Source organism: Herpailurus yagouaroundi, unplaced genomic scaffold (genome assembly GCF_014898765.1).
Source record: "Herpailurus yagouaroundi ecotype Mexico unplaced genomic scaffold, PumYag 141, whole genome shotgun sequence".
NCBI classification, from domain to species: domain Eukaryota; kingdom Metazoa; phylum Chordata; class Mammalia; order Carnivora; family Felidae; genus Herpailurus; species Herpailurus yagouaroundi.
In genome coordinates this window covers 14768260-14781694 of record NW_024412396.1, presented here as the reverse complement: position 1 = coordinate 14781694, position 13435 = coordinate 14768260, and the positions used below count along the sequence as shown (strand labels likewise).

The 13435-nt window shown below is 38.4% G+C and overlaps 1 long non-coding RNA gene across 1 annotated transcript in view; it reads left to right on the top strand.

The window, feature by feature from the left end:
• LOC121031665 (uncharacterized) overlaps positions 1-5967 on the top strand; it is a 37570-nt gene extending 31603 nt beyond the window's left edge. Inside the window, exon 5 of the long non-coding RNA XR_005790833.1 lies at positions 4044-5967. This is a non-coding gene — a long non-coding RNA (uncharacterized LOC121031665). The remainder of the gene's footprint in view (positions 1-4043) is intronic.
• The last annotated feature ends 7468 nt before the right edge of the window (positions 5968-13435 follow it).

The following is a 13435-nucleotide window of genomic DNA, read 5'->3' as shown; positions in this document are numbered from 1 at the left end:
AAGTACCTCAGGGTCAGTCACATTGGCCCCAGGCCCAGATTTCCATGGACTCATTTCTGGGTCCTGGAAGAGAGAGAGGACTGTGAATAGAAACTAGAAGACCCATTTTTACCCAAACCTCTTGAGACTTCAAAGAGCTAGCCAATATTACTTTGGTAACATCTGATGCAGAGAGAAAATGGAAAGGTATTCTCCATTGTGCCACAGACCTCTGAGCAGCATTGGCCCATCTGGTGCTCTAGGGGTTTGAGGTGGCACCCAGCATAAGTGCAGTGGTGGTGCCCAGAAGAGGGGTGGATGCCCTGGTGATAATGCAGAGGGCAGTGGTTCCCAGAGAGGCACCGGCATGGGGAAGCCCTGAAAAGCAGTGGGACCTAGCAGGGAGACAGCAGCATTAAGTTTAGAGTAGACATGGTTGTACCTGCAAAATGCAGTGGTACCTAACAGCATAAAAGCATAAAAATGGCATCTTCCACAGTAACTATAACCAAGCATAAGACACAATCCAAGGTTGTGTGCATGCGTGAGTGCGCGCGTGCACGCGTGTGTGTAAGAGGGCAAACTCTAGAGCGGGCTCCATTTTAGCTATCATACCTATTTCCTCTTCCCCAAAACCAGTCCCATAGGTTGTTACTAAAATAATAAAATGATGGTCTTTCCTGGCATTTGACTAGCTACTCATAGACTCAAAGTCTTCCTCAAAGCCTATAGAACTTGGATTGGATTCAGGCATCGCCACTTCCCACTCCAGAATTTCTGGGCTAATAGTACTATTTACCTTGTATGGTTGTTAGGAGGATTACAGTGTAGTACTTGAAAAAGGCTTAGAACAGCACTGGGTACATGTTAACCCTCCTCAGTATGAAGTCTAGTATGAATGCTGTCTAAATTTGCCTCCCAAACAGGCCCCATTTGCGACCTAGTGCATGGTGAGAGAGACTTACGGTTAACTTGTGACTCATAATTTACTAGCTGTAAGTCCTTAGACAAATTAATTGACTTCTTGGTAATGTGAAGTAATCCCACAAATATGAAGCACATTGTATGCCAGACATTGTACCAGGTGCTGTAGACCCACAGACAGACAGGCACCTTGAACACCACCTTGCTGCAAAGCACTCAATGCCTGGGGGTGGGAGGCAGGCAACTAAATACACAAAAATAATAGAGCTGTAAGGATAGCACACTTATCCGGCTTGAGTTAGATCAATAGTTAATAGATTAATCAAACAAGTCAATAAAGTGGAGAATCATTAAAAAAATGTTATCTACATGCTTTAATTGTTCTATTTCAACATAAACAGTTTAGAGGTTGCCAGGGAACCGGGAAGGGGAGAATGAGGAATGATTACTTAAGGAGTGTTTTTCTGGGGTGATGAGAAAGTTTTGAAACTAGAGAGACTTGATGGTTGCACAACATTGTGAATGCACTAAATGCCACTGAATTGTACACTTCAAGATGGTTAATTGCATGTTATGTGAATATCACCTCAATAAAATATTATATAAATGTACATTATTTTGCCAATCTTTCAATGTATGGCTAAGGACTCTTCTTGAGGTACGTGCCTAGAACTGAAGCCCCAGGTCATCTTTCTGGCATAAACCACACCCAGAAAATATACATTATATATTATTTCCAGTTTTAATTTCTTTAAACTGGGCATCATCTTCATCTTAAAAATATTATCCACCTAATTGCTTATAGTGTTACACACTATTTGTGGAGAATTACATAGATTTGATCACTGCATTTTAAAAGTTTACAGTCCAAGAAAGACTGATGCAGGCATGCATGCTTAAGATTCACCAGACGTACTGTACCAGTACATTTCCGAGAGCAGCCTGCTTGGTTCTGTGACTTCCTCCCTGCTTTCCCTCTTGACCCTTATTACCTTCCTGGCCCCATTACCATATTACCTTCCTGGCCCCCAGCACTGCCTCAGGTCCTCGACCACCCCCCATTGAATACCCTGCCCTTGATGAGTAGGGGTGGTGGGTGGCCCTGGTTTGAAGAGCTCACCAGCTCTCCCAGAGCCAGCCAGCTTGGAGTTGTGTTTGCAAACACAGGCCCCGACTGTGGCTGTCAGACCTCCCAGACACTATCTGCTGCCCATCTGTCACCACCATCTTCAGGTGCCGTGTTCATCTGGCTGGGCTGCCTACTACCACCCTCCACTGCAGCTGTCCCCAGTACCTGCCTCCCTGACACCACAAGAAAGCACATCTAGACTCCAGGAACAAATGATCCTTACCTGCCTCATTCCCACTGAAGATACATTACTCACAACAGCATATATTTAGTGAGTGCTCACTGTCATTCATTTAATTGTTGGCTCTTCCATTCCTGGCCATGACAAGGGATATGCTATAACCTACTCCTGAAAAGATTCGATGACACGTGTGGACAAATGTATTAGCACATTATCACTGGCATCAAAACTAATGCCCCCTGTGGACCCAGAACAGGCCTACAGGAGAGGAAAAAGCAGAAAACCTACCTGCCTCACTGCTTCTGTGCCAAGTCCAGGAATGGTGTTTGCCTTGCTACATCTGTAAGCCAGCAACAAAGGAGGAGGCCATTAGAGGTCAAGGTCTTGTCTTAAGAATATTCATTAAAATAAAGGCACTGACTTCATTCTTAGGCAGATTCTCATCCTGTGGAGTATCTAGTCCTTTTGACTAATATTTTTGTTCTTCTTGAGTCTGATCTGGATCTGTTCTAATGTGTTTCAGCTATGAGGGTAGTGGAAGTAAATTAAAAAGAAATTTAAATAGCTTCCCATCCCCTAAATTGGTTTCATACTAATATGACCCTAAATATGAAAGTTTTTGATGATCTGGCTACTGCAGTCATCCATATGAACTCTCTTACTGCTGACTGAGAGTTAATTATCATCAAATACCCATCCACTGAGGGTCAGTTACAAGTTGGGACAACTGTGGTGGATAATACAAATGTGGGGTGCCTGGGTGGCTCAGTCGGTTGGGCGGCCAACTTTGGCTCAGGTCATGATCTCACTGTCTGTGAGTTTGAGCCCCGTGTCGGGCTCTGTGCTGACAGCTCAGAGCCTGGAAGCTGCTTCTGATTCTGTGTCTCCCTCTCTCTCTACCCCTTCCCTGCTTGCTCTCTCTCTCTCTCTCTCTCTCTCTCTCAAAAATAATAAAAAAACATTAAAAAATTAATAATACAAATGCAATTTATTTTACTGTTTACTCTCTCATGTCAGAGTGATCAGCTAGTAAAACAAAAATTATAGATAAGTACTTAAAAAAAATGTTTCTGTCCCATCCATATGAAATTTAAACTTTTTTCAAATGTAATTTACTAATAATATACTCTGTGCCTGAATCACATAATTACGTCCTCTGCCCACTTACCCATAAATATGTTTGAATTGGTAATGTTCATAAATATGTTTGCATAAATTTTCATATGGTTGAAGATGATAACAGTTTCCCATTTGTGGTGAATATTCTTTTGTTTTTTTGTTACTTTGTTGTTTAGAAGTTTAAAATTTTTTGTAACTACATTTGACCATTTTATTTCACTTCTCATTTCTTTTCTTGCTTCAATTATAAGAAGGTTATCACCTTAAAGTTAATTAAGGGACTAAAACCCCTAATTTTCCCTGAGGATTCCATTCCCCACCATCCTTGAGATCTTACACTGACATTCTCTGGGCCTGGGAGTCCACGTCCCATAACTCTTCAATATATTATTTTCACAAAGGTTGAACACTTGTGTTATGACTCTATTTTTTAAATTTAATTAAAAATTTTAAATTGAATTTTATTTTTTTTTTAAATTCTCAAGTTAGTTAACATACAGTGTAGTCTTGGCTTCAGGAGTAGAACCCAGTGATTCAGCTCTTATATATGACACCCAGTGCTCGTCCCGAAAAGTGCCCTCCTTAATGCCTGTCACCCATTTAACCCATCTCCTACCCCCATCAACTCTCAGTTTGTTCTTTGTATTTAAGAGTTCTTTATGGTTTGCCTTCCTCTCTGTTTTTATTTTATTTTTCCTATGACTTTAACAGAGCAGTTACCTACAGAGTCCATTGTTCACCTGTTTATCCTGGATTTAGAACTATTTCTTATGTTTGCTGATGTCTGAGAGGCTATGGCTTACTCCATTTATACCCAGGTTGGTATACACATTCACTCGTTTCTTCATTCATTTACACATTTATTTATTTATTCACTTTGTTATTTGTGGCATACAGATTCATATGTAGCCCTCAGTGAGCCCTGCTTTCTGGTGTTTACCCATGTGTGTGGGCAGGACATATGACTTGCTTCTAACCAACAGAATATAGTAAAGGTGACGAAATGTCCCCTCTGTGATTGATTACATAATAAAGACTCTATCTTGTTGGAAGACTCAATCTAGAGAGTGTCCTTGCTGGCTTGATGAGATAAGCGGCCATGTTGGGGAAAACCCCATGGTGAGAAACTGTGGACAGTTTCCAGACAACAGCCAGGAAGAAGCTGGGATCCTTGATCTTAGAGCTGCCAGGAAATGAATTCTGCCAAGAATGTGAGTGAACTTGGAAGGTATTTCTTCCCCAGTTGAGCCTCCCGATGGGAACACAGTCCAGATGATACCTTGCTTGCAGTCTTGTGAGACTGTAAGTAGAGGGACCATCTAAGCCATGCCTTCACCTGTAGAAACTGTGAAATGATAAGTGGCTATTGTTTTTAGCTACTAAGTATGTGTTAATTTGTTGTGCAGCTATAGAAAATGAATACACTATGCTGTGCTAACTACCATATAGGCCTTCTCTCAGTACCTGAAGTAGCCTCATGAGCCTGACACTAATATTATTCCCATTTTACAGATGAAGAAACTGAGCCTCAGGAACTGAACTGCAGAATGTCCTGCTCTCAACCACTGAACTATCATGCTATGTTTCATTTTTAATGTATTTCATTATTTCACAAATTCAAGTTTATCACGGTTTAAAACTTATCTCCTGAACATGCCAACTGTATTTACAAAAAGCCCTACTAGGCACACCTAGTACACAAAATACATGTTTTTATAAATGCAACATTACAAGGAACTTTTCTTTTGTGCTACATTTTTACCATGTATCTCACAGAAATAATATTAGATTCATGAATAGAAAAGTTTCTATTTTCTGTTAAAGTAGTGATAGACTGTATCACTAAAATAGTGATAGACTGTACACTATTTAGAAGGGAGAATAATTATGGCTGATAGAAGCCCCAGATTCATGGGAATTGATTTGGAGTTATAACAGTCAAGTAAACATCCATTAGAATGTGCTGGATCTTACTGCAGGACAAAAACGTTTCATCTTGGGTCCTAACTTTCCCATTTATGTTCAGGTATAGGGAAACATTAGGAAGTGGGGAGATTGAGAAATACTTAAAAGAAAAACAACAACAACTAAAGTCCTATTTGGATCAGTGCTCTGAGAATCTGAGATAGGATTATGACCCCACTACTCTGTCTTCTAATGACAGCTCTTTCTATTCTGCATTTATCAGATGTTAATTATTCATACTGCATGATTGATGATTTTGGAGTCAGAGATTCACCTGCAATATTTGGAATACTGGTGGAGGCCTACATCAACACAGAATTTATAAAGCAGCTGGTGCTAGTCAAAGCTAATGATGGAATTTCAGTTTAATAAAAAGACCCCCAACTGAGCACACCATCTTGAAAAAAGTATACTTATCAAACGGCTTTCAATCAGTTCAAGAGAGACACCTTAATTGGGAAGAGGAAAATTTGCAGAGCAGTTTGTCATTGTGCCAATTCTAGATCAATAACTGCATGTCTGCTCTTTGGGAGACATAGCTTTTGCTTTATATTGAGTAACCACATTGACTTCCTCTCCACTTGGGTACACTCTGTTTCATTTGATAATGTTAAAGGATATCTTCTTTTAATTCACCTCTGTGTCTTCATAATAAACATGAGCAAATGTAGACTTGTGATTATGAAGGTCAACTTTTTAAATTTTTAAAATAAATTTTATATTTTTGCCACAAGAAGGCAATGCTTATAGAATTTTGATATTTTCAAAATTGTTTTATTGGAAAAAATCACATGGGTAGAATTAAATTATGGTGGTTTAAGTAAAAGAAGAATATGATGAGCAATGATGATTTGGATTCATATAAAATTATTCTGGAGAATACTGTACAGAATCATCTACTAATTAGAAACAAAAATAGGGACACCTGGGTGACTCAGTCAGGCATCCAACTCTTGATTTTGGCTCAGGTCATGATCTCACGGTTTGTGAGCCCCACACTGGGCTTCCCACTGACAGCACAGAGCCTGCTTGGTATTCTCTCTCTCCCCTCCCCTGCTTGTGCTCTCCCTCCCTTTCTCTCTCTCAAAATAAACTTTTAAAAAAGAAACAAAAATAAAACGGGTTTACCTTTGGAAGAAAGGATTTGGAACACTGAAGAATGTAACTCAGTCATCAAGTCTTAGTTTCCTTATTTGTTAAAAGGAGATACTCATTCAAACTGATGGCTTTCAAATTGGTCTAGGTGGTACATTAGAGGGCATTATGGAGCAGGCAGGGCAGGAGGGGGCAGAGAAGGTGATGGCCCAATGTGAAGATCAAGGCAAAGCTTGAGAAGGGAGGGCTCTAGTTCCCTTTTTCACTTAAACCAAGGCAAATCTTTGTTTTCCTTCCTTTTCTTTCTCTTCCTTCCTTCCTTCTTTCCTTCCTTCCTTCTCTCCTCCCTCCCTTTTTCTTTTTCCCTTCCTTCTTCTTTTGTTTTTTTTTTTCTCTCCCTCTCCCTCTTCTGCTTCCTTCCTTCTTTTCCTCCCTCCTTCCAAAGTTTATACATATTTATATCAATATAAATTAACAAACAGAAATAGCAAGTTTCTGTATAATAGTTCTTTTTGAAAAATAGGGTTCTACTGATAAAATATAACTTGAAAATCATTGAGCTAGACAATTCTAAGTCCTCTTCCTTCTGTGAATTTCTTCCTTCTAATAATTCTTCAATTACTTCTGGGATTTCAAGATCCAGAAATCAAACAGCAAGGGAGATTGAAGATATTTTAGAAGACACAACAGATACCTATTTTGCACAAACTATAATTCTACTAAAAGCTATGGGTGAAGTGGCATCTTACAGACCCCTACAGAGATATGGGATTATGACTAACAGGTCTAAGTTTTTTTTATTTTTATTTTTTTGAGTTAACTACATAGAACAGGGCTGTGGTCTTTTAAGCATTTAATCTACTAGATGATGTTCAGGTAGAGTGACGGAATTATGGCCTAATTAAAAAAAAACAAACAAAAGTTTCTTACATTTAGAGAATCATATGCAGTAAGAGTCAGTGGGAGACTCTGAGATCATTTCTCTCATTTTATACATTCACTTAACCATTAAATTAATACCTTTTTTATTGAATTTGAGTGTGTGTCGGCCAGTGTGTTAGGTGTTGAGGTTATAGTATATTGTCCCTGTCCGCAGAGGAATTATGTTTTAGTGGAGGAAACAGCAATGAAACCCACAATCATACACATAAGAATATAATTACATATATTTATGAGCATTATTAAGTAGAAGAGCAGGATCCTCTGAGATCACGTGTTAGAGAGTACAGGACAACACTAGACTGTAGAGAGTGACAGTGACTTGCACTGAGCTGAGCACTGCAGAGCTGGCACTAGACTCAATCTCTTGTTCTCTGTCTCACCGGCTTGACTGAGAAAGTTTAGGTTAGGTGATGGAAATCCAAAATCCATGAGCTCCTTTCCTGGCTTCTCTGTTACTCTGAATTGTTGGGCAGCCTTGAGAGACACCTGAATATCTGCACTAAGAATGGAATTGTCTTCTTTGGTGAAGATCTCCCTGCTTATAGTGTGGTTGACTAGAGGCTGAAAAGGATTTGCAGAGGTAACAAAGTCTATGATTAAAGAAAAGAAATTACTTAGTACCTATAGAAAGACTACTAATTATTAAAACTTCCAGGCTGCATCCAAATTCAACAGCTTTTGGGAGTCTGCTTTGTTGTGAAATGAGTGGTTTTGTTCCTATCGAAGGTCCATCAAAATGGACACCAATTTCCATTACAAACTTAAAAAAAAAGTTTTTGTTTATTTTCGCTTCAAGTTTTAATTTAAATTCTAGTTAGTTAACATCAGTTAATATCAGTGTAATATCAGTTAAAGATTTTATTATTTTATTAAAAATTTTTTTAATGTTTATTTATTTTTAAGAGACAGAGAGAGAGACAGAGCCTAAGCAGGAGAGGGGCAGAGAGAGAGGGAGACAGAATCTGAAGCAGGCTCCAGGCTCTGAGCTGTCAGCACAGAGCCCAATGAGGGGCTTGAACCCATGGACCGCAAGATCATGACCTGAGCTGAAGTCGGACACTTAACCAACTGAGCTACCCAGACGCCCCTAAAGATTTTATTTTTAAATAATCTCTACACCCAACATAGGGCTCGAGCCCATGACCCTGAAGTATATGAGAATTGAAGTCGTTTATAATGTTCAATGGGACAAGTGATTGACTTCCCTCAATCTAAAGCCTATGTCATAGTCAAGTACAACTAGTTTGAGATGTTTTGTTTGTTTTTATATATTTTTATTATATTCAGCAATTATTCGCACATATACACTATATATAAATCTTTGCATTAATGAATAAATGGGATTATAGCATACATGTTGGGGTTTTTGGGTGCAAACTACTTTTTTTTTTCCTTTTGCAAACCTCCTCCCTCCTCTTCTGTTTTCCTGCCATCCCCAACCCCACCACAACCCATGCTATCAAACTAGCTTGTATCTTTGTACATTTTTTACCCATGCTTATATAATCCTATGCAAAAATATGTATGTATGTAGAAGGTATATGTATTCCCATACATGGGTTTTGGGGGCCCTATTGCTATTACTATTACCTAGAAATCATAGTAAATACCCTTTCAGATCATATTATATACCCTTTGCCCTACATTTGTCTTTCTCGCTAGGAAATACCTCAGGAGAAGGTCTCCAAGTCAACTGGCATAGTTCCACTTCATTTTCTACTACTTCTGTGGTGTAGATGTACCACGGATTGTTTCATTTGCAGTTTTCTGCTGTACTGAACAATGCTGGGATTAACTCCCTGGGTCATTTGTCCTTGGGTCCTGGGGCTCTTACTTTGATAGGATAGCTTTCTAGAAACGAGAATTCTGAGCCAAAGGGTGTGGCTATTTAATTTTAATAAATGCTGCCAGGTTGTTTTTCCAAAAAACATTCTAACAATTCTCCTTTCCACCAGGAATGACAGCGTCATTTGTCCCTGCATCCATACCAAAATGGATATTACTCTTTTTTATTTTTGCCAGACTAATGGGCTTAAACTCGTTACTTTATTTTCCATTTCACTAACTACTAGTAATTTAAATCTTTTCATGAATTTGTAGGTTATCTGATTTTGTTCCTCTGCAAGTTGGCTATTTTCTTTTTATTTGGGCTGTACATTGGAAGAACTCGTTGCATAATGATCTTATATCTTTCATTTGTGTCAAAACTTTTTCTAAATTTCTCATTTGCCTATTTTTGTTCTCATTTGAAATACATATTTTAATATACCTGAAAGTGCCTATCTTCTCTCTTACAGCTTCTAGGTTTATTGTCTTAGTTATGAACAATGTCCCCAAACATGTACATTCTTACAACATTTTTATTGTTAGGTTTTATTTTAATTTTTTTAATGTTTATTTTTGAGAAAGAGAGAGAGTAACAGAGCATGAGCGGGGGAGAGGCAGAGAGAGAGGGAGACACAGAATCCAAAGCAGGCTCCGATCCCATGAACCGCGAGATCATGACCTGAACTGAAGTCCAGAGCTCAAGTGACTGAGCCATCCGGGTGCCCCTGTTTGTATGCTTAAGATTTTAACCCATCTAAAGTCATTTCTGTAAGGGGGTTCAACTTAATTTTTCTACACAATTTAAAAATAATCCACCCTTTTGCACTGAACTGGTCTATCACCTTCATCATATATTAAATTCTCATATATTTCAGGATCTATTTCTGGATTCTGTATCCTTTCTACTGGTTTATCTATTCTTATGCAAATATCTGATTTGTTTTTAGTGCCTTTATGAGATTGTCTGATATTTGATTATGGATGTTATGCCTAACTATTCTTCTTTTCTTTCTATTTAAAACATGATTGGATTGGGGTGCATGGGTGGCTTAGTTGGTTGAGTGTCCGACTCTTGATTTCAGCTCTGGTCGTGATCCCAGGGTTGTGAGATGGAGCCCGGCTAAGATTTTCTCTCCCCTTGTGCCCCTCTCCCCTGCGTGTTCTCTCTTTCTAAACTAAAAAATATAACATACAATTGGGTTATCTTTTGCACTGTTGGTGGATAAGCAAACTGGTGCAGCCACTCTGGAAAACAGTATGGAGGTTCCTCAAAAAGTTAAAAATAGAACTACCCTATGACCCAGCAATTGTACTACTAGATTTTTACCCAAAGAATACAAAAACACTAATTCAAAAAGATATATGCATCCCTATGTTTATTGCATCATTATTTACAATAGCCAAATTATGGAAGCAGCCCAAGTGTCCATTGATAGATGAATGGATAAAGATGTGGTGTATATATACAAAGGAATATTACCTAGTCATAAAAAAGAATTACATCTCATCATTTGCAACAACATGGATGGAGCTAGAGCGTATAATGCTAAGTGAAATAAGTCAGTCAGACGAAGACAATACCCTATGATTTCACTCATATGTGGAATTTAAGAAACAAAACAAACAAGCAAAGGAAATAAAAAAGAGTAAGAGAAAGGCAAACCAAGAAACAGATTCTTCACTATAGAAAACAAACAGATGGTTACCAGAGGGGAGGTGGGCAGGGGCATGGGCAAAATAGGTGGAGGGGAATAAGAATACACTTGTCATGATGAGCACTGAGTGATGTGTGGAACTGTTGATCACTATATTTTACACCTGAAACTAATATAACACTATGTTAACTGTACTGGAATTAAAATTTAAAAAGGAGAAAAAAATACGATCAGGTTATATTTTCAGGCATTTGTCCCTTTAAGTAAACTTTAAGGCCAATAAGTGTAAGCAAAAGCTGTGTCTCCTGGACAGAAGGTTTAGGAGCCAGAATAATGTGCTTCATCTTCTTCCCTATCTTGGTGATGGCAGAAGCACTGATGAGATGGAATCTTCTTTTTGCCTGGGTTCCTAAGTGACAACGGTGAGCAGAGCCGCCCTCATGATCCATGTTGGACATGTAGAATCAGTGAGAAATAAACTTTGGTTATGTTAAATCACAGAGCTGTGGGGTTGTTATTGCCTATCACCTACCTCATTCTAACTGATGGGATTGTTGCAAGACTTGGGTCAGATAATACATGGAAAAACACATGTTCTAAAGCAACTTGGAACCAAGTTACAGATCAGTAAATGTTAGGCAATATAACTAAAATTACTAGCAAATAGCAACGATAATGAAGCCACTCTCAAGTCTAGAGACAGGGCTTTCTGGCCATATTTTTTTTTTTTTAATTTTTTATATGTTTATTTATTTGAGAGGAGGGGGGAGGGGCAGAGAGAGCCAGAGACATAGAATCCAAAGTAGGCTCCAGGCTCTACACTGTCAGCACAGACCTGATGCAGGGCTCAAGCCCAAGAACTGCAAGATCATAACCTGAGCTGAAGTCAGATGCTTAACTGACTGAGCCATTCAGGTGCCCCTCTGGCCATATGGTTTAATGTCAGGTTATGAAGAAGACACACGTACCGGAAGAAATATGTGACTTGCCTGCTAAATATTGTAGCTAAAAGTTTAACGCCTATAAAAATGCAAACCATCTCACAATGATAAGATGATAGTCCATTAACATAAGGAAGGAAACTTAGAACACATTTGAAGATGATGATTTATATCAGCGATTGCAAACTGATGGCCCATTGCACCAAAAAACATGGGCCACAGATGTGTTTTACTTTGATTACAATGTTTTAAAATCAGGGAAACACACACACGCTTCTGGCTTCTCTTGGAAAAACTGGAAGACCTTGCAACTGTGAGATTATATTTCAGCATGACCCAAATCTCCAGAGCTGAATCACTACATTTTCTAGTTCCCCGGTGCCCCTCAACTTGTTTTCTTACACTCAGTCCACTTTGCCCATTTACATTTCCCACAGGTCCAGGGTTGTATATGAATGTGTGACCCCTGGCTATAGTGAATGAAAATTTGATTATTTCTTGAGTAGTAGGGTACAGTGAGGTCTGGGTCCAAAGAATATAACTCACTATGGAAGGAAGGAAAAATAAGGTACTGCAAAGACCAAAGGCCTAAGCCCTTTGGTATCTTTTTGACAAAACTGGTTAGTAGAGGAAAAGACATTTGTCTTCCTGCAGAAAAGAATAAAAATAGATCTTTGATACCTCTGCAGCAATTTTCATCATCAACTCAGTTCCAGACCACATGGGATAATTAATTCTCTCAGCCCCTTCATAGGGTGAGAATTTCAGAAAAACCATTAGTCAGAAAATGAATTTGGGAAAACATTTGCAAAATCTCGTCACTTAGGAAGAATCTTGATACAACAAGGTACCGAATTGTCAATAAAACCTTCTAATTGAACCTCCCCCATCTTGTTCATTTAGAAAAGAGTATCTAACACAGAAAAGTAGTTGGACATAAAAGTCTAGAATCCAGATTGTTCAGAGTATAATTCCTATGCAATTGCTTCGGCATTATCTAAACTCCTACACATTCATGTCTCTTAAAATCCCTCTTACGCTAATCATGTTTATCATTTGGGCTCCATTTTCATTAAAAGAGAAAACATCTTGATCCCACTACCACCCGGAAGTCTGATAACTGGCCTAGTTTTCAAAGGCAGAATCTCCCAGTAAACAACATGCCTCTTGGTATATGTGCAACCAATAAAACAAAAACAGCCTGTACAATTTAATGTAACTTACTATAGATTTCCATGGTATCAGTAACTATTTTATTAGTGTCCTAATTTAATTCAAGATATTGAATTGCTCCAAAGTAATGACTATGTCTTCTGAATTATCAGGAATTGTCACTAGGTTTGAGAGTGGGCCATCCTTGGATCTTTGATGAGATACCTCTGTTTGCTGATTTTTTAAAGGTCATGAAGAGTTGGTTGAGAAAGAAGGGAACATGGAATGTCTGATTTTAGATAATCCCAAACTCAAATTTATCTCATCAATAAAATGTCACTTTAGTTCTGCTTTTTCACTGGACAGGAAAGGTGTGGAAATTTAAAAAGGCCTGAAGTAACCTCATGGACTGAAGAGAGTGAGTCCTCAAACCAGAGATGAGGACTTTTCCATCTGCATTTTTCAAAAGTGGACTTCTTATTATATATATATATATATATATATATATATATATATATATATATAT